General features: G+C 42.6%; 1 protein-coding gene across 5 annotated transcripts in view; it reads left to right on the forward strand.

The window, feature by feature from the left end:
* Positions 1-12,357, forward strand: part of NCKAP5 (NCK associated protein 5) — a 768,565-nt gene that overhangs the window by 83,884 nt on the left and 672,324 nt on the right. The gene's annotated exons all lie outside the window — the stretch shown is intronic.

Below are 12,357 nucleotides of genomic sequence, written 5' to 3' on the forward strand. Positions count from 1 at the left end.
CTTAAAGTGATTGGGGCTAGATGCTGATGTGTGCATTTTGAATGCTTAGTTGAGGAATTTGTCCATATGAATTAATTTGTAAGTACTCTTTGATATTAATGATTAAAGACATGTATAACAGCAGAATTAGGAGGTCATAAACATGTTCAGTGCTACCTGGATGCTGCTTTATATATGCAGGGGTGACATGGGGAGGGAAAGGTACACGAGGTAATGTTTTTAGCTCTTATATGGAATGAGGGAGCAAACAGAGGTGAGTTCAAGGGTGACTCGTTGGGCAAGTGAGAAAATGCCAAGAGACAGCAGACAGAGAATTGTTTTTGGCGAGTCTAGCTCTGCATTTAGAAAAAGGAGACATGTCACCTTGAGAGGGGGAAAAAGGCCCCATCTGACTTTAGAAAGACTGTTTAATCAGCTAGCGTGGCTCAAGGTAGCTTTTTAAGAAAGAAGAGTTGGTGTCCTGCTCGTAATTAAATAGTCACATGCAGCAATAAGAAACAGCCAAGGCAAGTCTCTGCTTAGTTCCTTGTCTTTTAGAGGAGGAAAAAATGCCACTGGGTGACAGCTGAGCAGCAGCAGCAGGCGGGTGAGTGGGTTGGTTCACATCTCAGCTTGGCAGGTGGCTAGTTAAGGCAGCTTAAACTCTGTGAGCTTTTATTTCTTCATCTGTGAAATGGACAGAATGAAACCCCTGACAGGTTGCTGTGAGGCTTGAATAAAATAACATATGTGAAAATACACTGGAATCTGCCTGGCCCAGGGCAGTTCATCCAAAAATATTAGTTGCCCTTTCCAAATTTCAAAAGATTTATTCAATTTTATCTTTTTTAAAATAATAGCTTTATTCAGATATAATTCACATAGCATAGATTCCATTCATTCAAGTATACTATTCACAGAGTTGTGCAACCGTCACCACAATTAAGTTCAGGACTTTTTCATCACCCCAGGAAGAAACCTCGTGCCCACTAGCAGTCATTTCCCATTTCATCCCCAAATGTCCCCAGCCCTCGCTGAGCTGGCACAAATCTGTCTCTATAAATTTGCCCATTCTGGATGTTTCATATAAATGGAAGCAATCATACAATATGTGGTCGCTTAACTTACAACTGGCTTCTTTCACTTCTCACAATATTTGCAATGTTCTTCCATGCTGTAGTGTATATTAGTTCCTTATTTTTTGAATTGCCAAATAATATTTTATTGTACAGATAAAAAAACATTTAATTTACCTATTCATCAGTTGATAGAAATTTAGGTTGTTTCAATTTTTTTGCTGTTATGAATAATGTTGCTATGAAATTTATGTGCAGGTTTTTGAGTAGACAAATTATGTCTATCTTATTTTTTAATATAATTTTCAAACTAGATTCTCCCACTCCATCTTCCCAGGAAGTTCTGAGAAAGCACAGTAGAGAATGCTGGGGGAAGGCCACTTTTTACTAAGCAGAAATTGAGGGATATGTCCAAATGGTCATCGCTTTCCTTCAGAATTTTACAATACAACAAGTGGGTCTTTGGCAATGTTTAGAGTCTTATGCAAAAGTAAGGAAACTAAACTAGCCTGTGTGAATGTATATATGTCTCCAGTGCTATACACATTATCACTATAGGATCAAGCCTGTGTCTTGTATGCATGTAGTCATTGTTTTTTGTTCGTTCTTTTCAGAAATAATCATGAGTGGCTTTACTGAGTAGGAAAATAAAAGCACCATGTGGTAGGAAAGGGTTTGCAAAATCAAGTGTGTAAATAGCCCAGGAAATAATACAAATGAGTGAAATGGATGGTTAAGATGAGCATCTGTGTGACCATGACAATACATTGTAAATCACCTATGGCCTCATTGGTCGGGAGACATTAGGGAGTGGTGATGACTGTGGCTAACTTTAGAGTACCTGCCTCATCTAAAAAGGGCAGAAAATATTGGAACTCCAGCCAGTTGTTGTCATGTAGGCACATGGTTCACCTGATCATGTATTCTAATTGTTTAAGAAAACAAATTTAGAATTTTTTAAAATTCACTTTATGAGCCAAATGAAATATGCTTATGAACCATATTTACTCCAGTGAGATCAGTTTGTGCCCTCTTAAATGGAGTAGGTAAATACTACTTGGTGGCCACAAATTTGAGGGCAAATTCCAGTGTTGCTCCTTTACTAATTGCATTCTTCTTTGTCACCATTTCTTGGACCTTCTATTTCCTATTTGGAAAAGGGATTTGGTGAAAGGAGCTCACTTCGTCCTTTTGCCTTGAACATTCTAGACTTGCACAACCACTGCTGCAGTCCAGGGTCCTGTCTGATCGCAGCAGCATAGGATGCATTATGGACAGAAGCACAGAGTTCCAACTGGCTACAACCTTAAAATGCAAGGATGCTGTAAGCTACCTCCTTTATATCTCTTGTCATACAGTTCTGCTTGTGACAAAATCTCTCAGCATTTGCTGAAAAGGTGCTTTAAGTTTACCTTCATTTTTGAAAGATATTTTCTCTGTAGATAGAATTCCGGGTAGGCACGAATTTTTTTTTCATTGTTACTACATGTGTGCTCAGTCTGAACCCATGCTAAGGGTTAAAAAAAAATCCATCACTTTATTACTGTGCTGAAACACTTAGACTTACTTGTCTATTTTTAAAATTTATTTAAAACTTACCTATTACAAGCACCAAGGGCAACAGAGTTCTCTAGTTCTGTTATTTGAGGATTTCATGGAGAAATATTTCCAGTGGAAATGTCCAAAACTGCAGAAGCCACAGTTTAAGGAAAGAAGTGTGTGTTTGCCTTGTGCTGGTATATGCCCCCTAGTTTTGCCCGATATTGGGCTATAAACCTGAGAAAGGCAAGAAAAAAATAGCAACCCCTATAGCAGTTTGAACTATGTTCTTGAATTCTCCATTTGTCCTCTCATCCTTCTCTTTTCTCCCTCAGAGTCTAGGGTGGGAGTAATTTATTAAAACAATACTAAGAGAGCCAAGCACTTTTTTACTTGGGAGTAGCCCTGAGGTCTGAACAGTCTAATTACTACATACTTGGGTTCAGTGTGCTTTTCATTCCTTTTATAATTTGTTCCTCCAAGCCATCCTATGGGGTAGAACAGAGCTATTGTCTGTGCTTGACAGTTAAGGAAATTGAGGTTCTGCGCTTGTTGGAAGTCACAGAGTTGATTAGCCGCAGAACTGGAATCAGAACGCCCATCACCCAACGCGCTTGTCAATCACTTAGCCACAAAGACGGTTCCGTCCCAGCGCCGTAAATCACTAAAGCAAGGTCAAAGAAGTCCTGCGTCGCAGCTTCTAACGCTATCCTCTGAGAAAATGTCAGTTGTAAAGAGCAGTTTGTGCAGGCCAAAATCATGTTATACATATTTAAGCAAAGTGGGCCTCAAATTATCTTTTTCCTATTTCCTTCCAGCATTCAGGCAAGGTTGCCCTGACAAATCTTAGTTTTAAAGTTCATCTAAGAAACGTGTTCCCTCTTACTAATTTTAGCGTCTAGCAGTGAGCGGTTTGAAATGTTTTCCTTTTGTCAAACAAATTTCTCACATTGCCGTTTGCATTCATTTTCTCCTGTGCCTTTCTTCTCACTCAAACGTGGAACAGCTGGCCACATTCAGGCCGTAATAGCTTTTCCGCCATTATGGCCTCCTTGACCCACTCCACCTCCAGCCTTCTCTTCTGCAGGCAGATAATACCCGGGCTGTTTAGCCTTTGCTCCCAGGTCCTGCTTCTCCATCCTTTGATCTACATTGTGGTTCTCCTCTGAATCCTCCCGTTGCAGGCCCAGGAGGACAATAGCTCCATCTTGTAAAAAGCACACTGCGGCCTCTCAAATGAGAGGTCACGAAGCCTGGGGCTCCCGTCCCAACCCCTCGGATTAGCATATTTCCCACATTGTGCACCTCGACAGCTCTCTGCTGGAAGGGACACCTGCCACCGTTCAGGCAGTTCAGGAGCAGTTGCCAGACTGACCTACCGAGCTCACAAAACCAACCTGGGGGAGCGAGTGAGGAGTTGGTTACAGGCTGCGGGGCCTGTAGAAGAGCTGCAGGCTCACCTCGTGGGAGAGAAGTGCGTGTCTGCCGGGAGTGGGGGGATGAAGTCGGGGTTAATGGGAAATTGCCATTTGAGATCATCCCCAACCATGAGGGGCCTACAGTCGGAGCAACCAGATGAGTTAAATGGAAGAGAATTACCTGGGGGCCTTTTTAAAAAGAAACAAAGAAACAAAGCAAAAGCCACCTCCTTTTTCTTTTAAAATATACTCTCTGGAGGAAAAAGGAAGATATTTTCATTATTCATATCAAAGAGTAAAGAGAAAAGTGTTCTTCATTTTAAGCAACATTTTAAAAGCAGGGTGTCTGGCAACGCTGTTACTGAAACTTGTGTTTCTCACTCTAAGTCTAAGCATTGCTCCCCCCTCAGATGCAGGCAAAACCAAATGTTTGGCAGAGAAAGGAGTTTTATAAAATAAAAAGATGCTACACTTGGAAGCCTCTTTTTCTAAAACTTGAGGAAGTTGCATGTTGCTTTGGAATTAGAGTTTTCTCCAGGATAAACTGATTTGGTTCAGGGGGCGTGAGATATTTCTCACACAAAGCTTAGGAGGATGAATCGGGATGAATGGAAATTCTATCGAGTGATAAAAACCACCTGTAAAAACCCTGCACATTGTGGCTATTTCCATCCAATACCGAGTTAACTTTTTTTTTCTTTTTCTGCATAATGCCAAAGCAGATTACTTGCAGTGCCCAGTTGGACTCAGCCCCCTTCCCTGAAACTCCAGTTTAGCAGTAAAGGGTGAACTCAAATCTTTCAGAATCACAGCATTCTCGAGAAGCCAGTGGCTTCCACTGCTGTGATCCTTCTCACCGAGAGCACAGAGGACAGCGCCTTTTCTCTTTTGAGGGTGTGAAGTTCTCAGAAATTATGAAGGTAATTTTGTGCACATGAAAAAGTTGTTCCAGAAAATCTTGTTTTGTTTTTTTTTTTCTCTGTAGTTTGATAGGTGATTTCTGAAAAAACAAATCCAAAGGGTATCTCTACTGAAGCCGTGTGGAAAATGCCCATCTCCTGGACCCCAGGAAGCATGCATTTGTTAGAAAAGGATGACTAGAGTGGAATTCACACTGTGTTCATTCTCTGAAAGGAAGGGCTCCAACTATCTTATTTTTTTTTTTTTTCCGCTCACTGGACCCAAAGCTTCACGTAGTGCCTAGCACAGAGGAGGTGTTTTCTAGATTTTTTTTTAATGCATAATAACCTGCCATACTAAGAGGTAGGAGAGACTGGATTCTTATCAGAGCCAAACAGAAACTTGAGATCTGTTAGTAACAAAGAGAACCAGCACTAAATGAAAAATAGAAGTGTTGTACTCAGTGTGACTGTTTAGGCTGAGACACTTATTTCATTCTCAAAATCAAACCAAGTTGCTTACGATCTCCCATTCACGATGATGTTTTATTTTTACCGAGGTAAACTCATCTCTGGGAATCAAAACCATATCTGTGTCTATATCTATAACTAGTCATTCAAAATAAAAATGCATCATTTAAAAAATGGAAAGAGAAAATACTTGTTTTCTAAAGCCTTGTAAAGAGAGCCTTATATACAGACAGTGGGTGTTTGGTTGCAATGAAGAATTCGAATAAGAAATGAAAAATAGCGCTTTGACATCAAGCTCTAGTTTAGTGGTTGGAGTTTAGCTTAATTAAGGAAGCTGCAAATTATTTGCACATTCTGCAGCCCAGTGGTCAATGGAACCCCTGGTGACCAAACACACTTGTTCAAAGTGAGAGCCAGGGCCCCTTTGACCTATAAATGTATTATCTGAGGGAGTTATGGTCAGCTGGCTCCCAAAGTGACCCGAGCCTGCAGCTGCTCTGCCAGCTGGCTGTCACAGGCTTTCAGCAGAAAACTTGGAGGAGACTCATGGCCTCACCAGATGCCTCCTAGCTGGGTCCAGCTGATGCCTCACACAGGGCAGACCAATTCCATGTCTCATGTGAAATGACTTGGCTGGGATGTCATCGCTGTTACTTTCAATACAGTAGAGTGAGCACCTCACGGTAATAATTTAATTTTCCAAATGCACAAGCTGTAGTCTGATCAGCGGCCACTGGAGATGGCCAAACCTGAGACTGCAGGCATTTTGCAAGGAATTTCAAGGATATAATCTCTTTGGCTGTGACGCAGTACAAATGGCAACGTTAATAACCTACTTCTGCCAGTATGAGCAGAGGCAGCATCAGTGGGGGCGGTGGAGTTGCATTAACCTGGGTAACCAAACTGAATCGATCAGAGGACATAATGGCCAGCAGCAGCTTGGTCTGAGTATTTACCGATTTGTAAAACAGCTAAGCGTAGAGTGAGCATATTGCAGGTCAAAGTTCAACACCAGGGTGGGGTGAGAGAATCCTATCAGTGAATCCTTGACTCAACAGGCCACTGGAGAGACCATTAGCCAGTACCTACATCTGCCCCTGAATTTTCAATGTAATTTAACTCTCCTGATAAGTTAATTCATATGTTAAAGAATATGTAAGAAACAAATATGTTCTCTCATCATTATTATTATTAAATAGCTTGTATGCTGTATTATTCTACCCCTAATAGAATCCTTAAGGGGGAAAATCTGATTTTCGTAGTAAAATTATGAGAAAGTATCACTATTAGAATGACCTAACCAGGAAAAACTACAGCTCCTGATTATGAAGTGCAGAGTGAGAAGGTGGTGGTAGGGGAAGGTTGAGTAGACTAAGGGTTGTACAAAGAATCTTTTAATAACTGCAAAGATGGACCTAAATATATGAGTCGATTTCATGCTTTTTTGGTGCAACAAGAAATGACCTGAATTCATCCTCCCTGTCTCTGCCCCATTGGCTTTTTTGCCCTTTGCTTCTTAGTGATAATGGGAACATCGCATCGCCTTTGGGATAAATGATTCCACTTGAGTAATTTACCATTTTGAAACCAAAGGGGACAAGTTTCTAATGTGGAAAATGTTTTAACCTCAGAAAACCAAAAGGCAGACTCAATTTGGAATGACACCTTGTCTTCGAATCATAGAGTGTGCGTATATGGAGAGTTCCAATTAAACCACGTGTCTAGATCTTTCCAATTTTGGTAAATTAGGCCTTGCCTAATTCCTGTTTCATAAATAATCTCATAGTATTTATGACTTTAAGAACTCATTGTATTTTATATGGCTCCTGGGTTATGACAGAAATTGCTATAGCGTGACATTTAGTATGTCATTGATTTTTCTTGGAACCCATCCTAAGTGGTTCTTCTACTGTAGAAGAATATTGTAATGATTCCTATTATGTGCAAGGCCCCAGGGGCACCAGGATAGTGAGGTGTCCTTGTGTTCTTATTCATGATGCAGTGTTCAACTGCAGACAAATTGTGTGAACTCAGATGACCTCTCAGATGACCAAGTCTTCAACTCCATCACTCTTTATAAAGAGTGGAAAAATCTAGTGTCCACTGGGACCAGATAAGTAACATAAATACTGAAACAGGCTGGGTGGGGGCAGAGATGGGGGGGCGGGCAAAGCATTAATGCCCATCTCGAGGAATCCAATTCTTCTCTACTTCTTCTGATTGTTATGGAATAACGTGTTATCGTGGGAAAAGGGGGTGGGCCCGGTGCTGCTCAACCTTTCTTTCCACTTTTCAAGGAAAGCTGGAAAATAAGATTTTTATGTGAAATCTTCTGATTTATGAAGGTTAGCTCATTTTACAAAACTCTTTATCTGGTTTTGAGATCCTTATAGATTTGCATGCGATTGGGAGAAATGATCTGGAAACATGCCAGACACTTTTCTCCCTGCTCTCCCTGGTGATGATGAAGTGCTGTGACCACAGGACCTGTATCACCCCCAGGACAGGGACACTGATATCATACACCCACCTTAGTGGTGCATTCTGTTTAAGCCCTGTCCAATAACAACACTTCTGAGGGCCAGCATTAGCCTATCTTACTACTTCAGTGTGAAAACTGTGTGTATCACAGTCTGGCTAGATTTAGGAGACCAACCCACGCCTCCGGGTCCTTACAGCTGAAGCTACAGAAGCTGCTTAAAACCTTGCTAGAAGATAGACCTCCCCATCGTGCTTCCTTCCTGGATGTTTTTCCATTCCGACTCCCACTCACCCCCTGCCTGTTAGTGTGTGCCCAGCGCGGGGCCTATGCTCTGACATTTGCACGTCTCTTCCCACCATGCGTCTTGACACGCTGACCTCGGCTTCCACCTGAACTCAGGGAGCCCTGCACGTGTCCTCCAGGGGGCCTGACCTTCAGGCTTTGGCCTCTGACATGCCCTCTAGGCTCACAGGATCCTCATATTTGTTTTCTTCAAATTTCTTCCCAGGGCCGCCTCCTCCCTCCCTCCCTGCAGAATGCAAACCATCTTAGTGACACTTCAAGGTGGTAGGCACTCAAAGTATTTAGTACCTAGTATTTGTTTGTGCTGGAATTTTGAAATCTCAAATATTTCTTTAGAAAAAGTGAGTCATAGTTTGGGGATAACAACTATAGTAGTTTTCAAAAAAAAAATAGTATCTGTCATAAAAGCCAGTTTTCTACTATAAAAGCCTTTAAAAAATCTCTAGGTTACTGGGGCAAAAAATGCCAACAGTCTTAGAGTGTTTGGGGTAGAAATGATGCTTATGGATTTCCTTTTGTTTTATAATAAGGGAAGAAAACAGTTAGGGTCTTCACTTTTGTCCAAGTAATTGATTGTTTCTCTTGATTGTGTTTACTGACATAGGTGCCTTTTCCAATGTAAGTGCAGGAATAGTTCCATTCCCCACTAAGTCACCAGGGTGGAGGTCATTCCTGGTCATCAGTGAATGAGAGAGGTGGGAAGAGGCATCTCAGCACATTAACGGGAGACCTGAGCTTTCTGAGTATGAAGGCCAAGGTCAGAGTAAAGGATTCAGAATCAGGAACAGCATGTCTAGAGAGAAAATCCAGGGTCAAAACCTCATGCTGTCACTGCACGTGGTGACTGTCTTAGTCCCTTTGAGCTACTGTAAGGAAGTACCATTGACTGGGTGGCTCATAAATAACAGAAACTTATTTCCCACAGCTCTGGAGGCTGGAAGTCTAAGATCAGGGAGCCAGCACGGTCAGGTTCTGGCAAGGACCCTCTCCTGGCTTGCAGATGGCTTGCAGTGTCCCTGTCCTGGGGGTGATACAGGTACTGCGGTCACAGCACTTCATGATCACCAGGGAGAGCAGGGAGAAAAGTGTCTGGCATGTTTCCAAATCATTTCTCACAACCGCATGCAAATCTATAAAGATCTCAAATTTCCTCATTTTTAGGGTGTGAGCTAGTGCACACAGGCTTTAAGAAAGATTTCTCCAGACAAAGATTAGGACAGAAAGAAGTACAGAGTTTATTACCTTTTCCAGATGGAGAGAGGGCCAACAATATGGTAGAGGAAGAGGGAGAGATTGCCGGGCGTAGAAGCCTAGTTACTCAGACTTTTTATTTAGGAATTGTAAAGGGGGTGAAGATGATTTATGGTGGTGGTGAAATTAACAGGGTACTGTGAAATTGTTGCATCTGATTCTTCTCTTCTTCCTGTTGATAGGCTGACGACAGGAGCGGCTGCCTTTCCTTTGGAGACAGATGTATCACTTGATTGTGATCTTTTCATTGATTCTGCCCTTAAGATATAGTTTTGGTCAGGAACTAAGGCCTGAAGCTTGCACCGCCCCCCTCCCCACTGTCCAATCAGGAACTCTTCAGGGCTGTAAAAAAACAAATTCTAAAAGGCAGTTTCTGGCAAATGTAAAAAGCAAGATTTACATTTCCTTTCTCTCTGTTCAGCTCTTTTCAGATGTTGTAAAACCGGAACCCCGCAGAGTGCCAGTCAGCAAGGTAGGAAGAGCAAGGAGAGCTCATATGACTGATTTTAGCCCTTACTATGGATTAAGTAATTTTTTTGTCATTTCGCTATCAAGGCCGTCCTTTTACTCGCATGGCAGAAAGAGAGTTAGAGCACTCCCTGGGGTCTTTTCCTACAATCCCATTATGAGGGATCCTCCCTCATGACCTAACCACCTCCCAAAGGCCCCATGACCCAGTCCCATCACCTTGGGAGCTAGAATTTCAGTTTATGAATTTGAGGGGCACATAGACATTCAGCCCATAGCAGTGACTGTTATGACCATGAAGGAGCCAAGGTCCAGAGCCAGCTGCCTTCTTCCCATTGTTTTACCCCCAATTTTGTGAATTGAACAACATCTGGAGGCAGGAACAGCAAAGCTTAGTTTGGATCTCCTTCTCAGATGACAAGAACCATTCTCACTTAGCAAACATGGTGATTCCAAGGTGTGTGTACCTCACAGAGAGAGGACAGGGGAAGGAGAAGAAGAAAAAAGATAATGGATTCAATAAGCCCAAAGCTGGATTTTGCTGGAGCTAACCACTTTCTTTCTGGACTTCCACACTGGTGAGCTCATGGATCACTGGGCTTACACCACCCCCCTAAGCAAGAGAAATAGATTTAGAAGGAGGAATGAGCTCAGTCATCCCTGGGTCTGCTTTATCTCCTTCCCAACCACAGCAGAGTGCACAAACCCCTAGCTTCTCCAAGCCCTGTCCCCAATTTTACTCTGAAACCTCAGAGTCTCCAAGGGTCCTAACCAATGCTGAAAGCCCCTCCACCAGCCCCAGGGAAGGATGAGTGATGTGTCCGTCCTTGAGCACACCTGTCAGTGACCCCACTTCCTGCTGCAGATGCTCCCCTTTGCCCCACTCTGCTCTCACTGAGTCCTGCAAGTCCTGTAGTCACTTTTCTTGGTGGCACATTCCCTAGTCATTAGCTGGCAGCCCTCCCTTCCAGTATGTAAGCCAAAAATATCATTGGGTTTGCCAAAGACTTCTCCAGGCCCCAGGTGTTTCTCCACCCCACTCCCACGCACGTGACTCTCGCAGCAGAAGACGGCATGGTAGAGGCTGGGTCCAATGAGCAAAGGACAAAGGCTCAGGACTTCAGTTTTCACATTTGAAAACAAAAAGATGCAAGATGCATCATTATTATCTTCCCTTTGTGAGTGAAAAAACTGAGGCTAACAGAGTAGGAAGCTTTCCCAAGGTCCCGCGACTGGTTGGTGGAGTGTGGCAGGTCTGTAGCCAGAAGGCAGGACTAGTATTGATGGGATTTCGAGCATCCAGTGCAGACTGCCAAGGGGAGAGAAGGGACTTCCCTTAGCCCTTTTAATTCCATCATTTAAATCCCTGGGGACGTGTTGATACTACCGGTGCCCACCCCCTCACCCCACAGAGATTCTGATTTAGTCTTGAGGTTGGTAGAAAATTTGAGTATCAGTAGTTTTTAAAAGCACCCAAGGTGATTTTAATGTATAGCCGTGGTTAAGAATGATTTCTCTAGATCAGTGGCTCTTTAATTTAGGACATATCAAAAATCATGTGGAAGGCTTGTTAAAGCATACTTCACTGGACTGCATGCACCCCCAGCATTTCTGAGTCTGTAAGTCTGGGGGGCCTAAGAATGTGCATTCCTGACAAGTTCTGGTGCTGCTGCTGTTCTGGGGACCGGCTCTTTGAGAAGCACAGACCAGGATGGAAGGTGGGGATGAAGGTAGATTTTAACATTTTTTGAGCACCTGCTAAGTACTAGGTAGCATGATTATGTTGTATGATTTAGCCAATAGGTGACATTTAATACTCCCAAGAACTTTTTGATTTATATGTTGTTATTATTCCCATTTAATATATGGAGGAAACTAAACCTCAGAGAGGTTAAACCTGCGCTTCTCAAGCTGGGATAGGTGGGGTGCAGCAGGCGTTGTCGCTATGGGAACCACACGATGAATGGCACGTAACTTCTCGTACCGTGAACTGGCATCAGCTCTACTCTCTGCTGAACAGGCTTGAACAGTTTGAGAGGGAAATGTCCCTATTACCTGCGGGTTGATTGTCTTACGTTCAATGTCTATTCTAGGCAACGGAGCCAGCAAGGAGCAGTGGATAGTTAAATCATGGCAGTAAATTCTTCCTGTTCCACTTCATACTTTACAGGAAGAGGCAAATCGTGATCAAAATGAGACTTGGGAGTTGCTACTGTTACCCTGTGGACATTGTCACATATCAAAGCAACCTTGAGCCCTTTCTTCATTGGGTCTGTGATTGACTTTTACAATGGTGCAGCATGGAGTTTCCTTTATTATAACATCTCCACTGCCATTTTTATTAGTTATTAATTTTGATGGAGGACATTGTTAAAATAAGCTCTCAACTCTTCCATTTATTATGTGTAAGGGCCTTTTATGGCCGTTTGATAAAACGTCTATTTTAATAGGGTCTAGCATTTGAACTTTCC

This window comes from Lemur catta, chromosome 8 (genome assembly GCF_020740605.2).
Source record: "Lemur catta isolate mLemCat1 chromosome 8, mLemCat1.pri, whole genome shotgun sequence".
Taxonomy (NCBI): Eukaryota; Metazoa; Chordata; class Mammalia; order Primates; family Lemuridae; genus Lemur; species Lemur catta.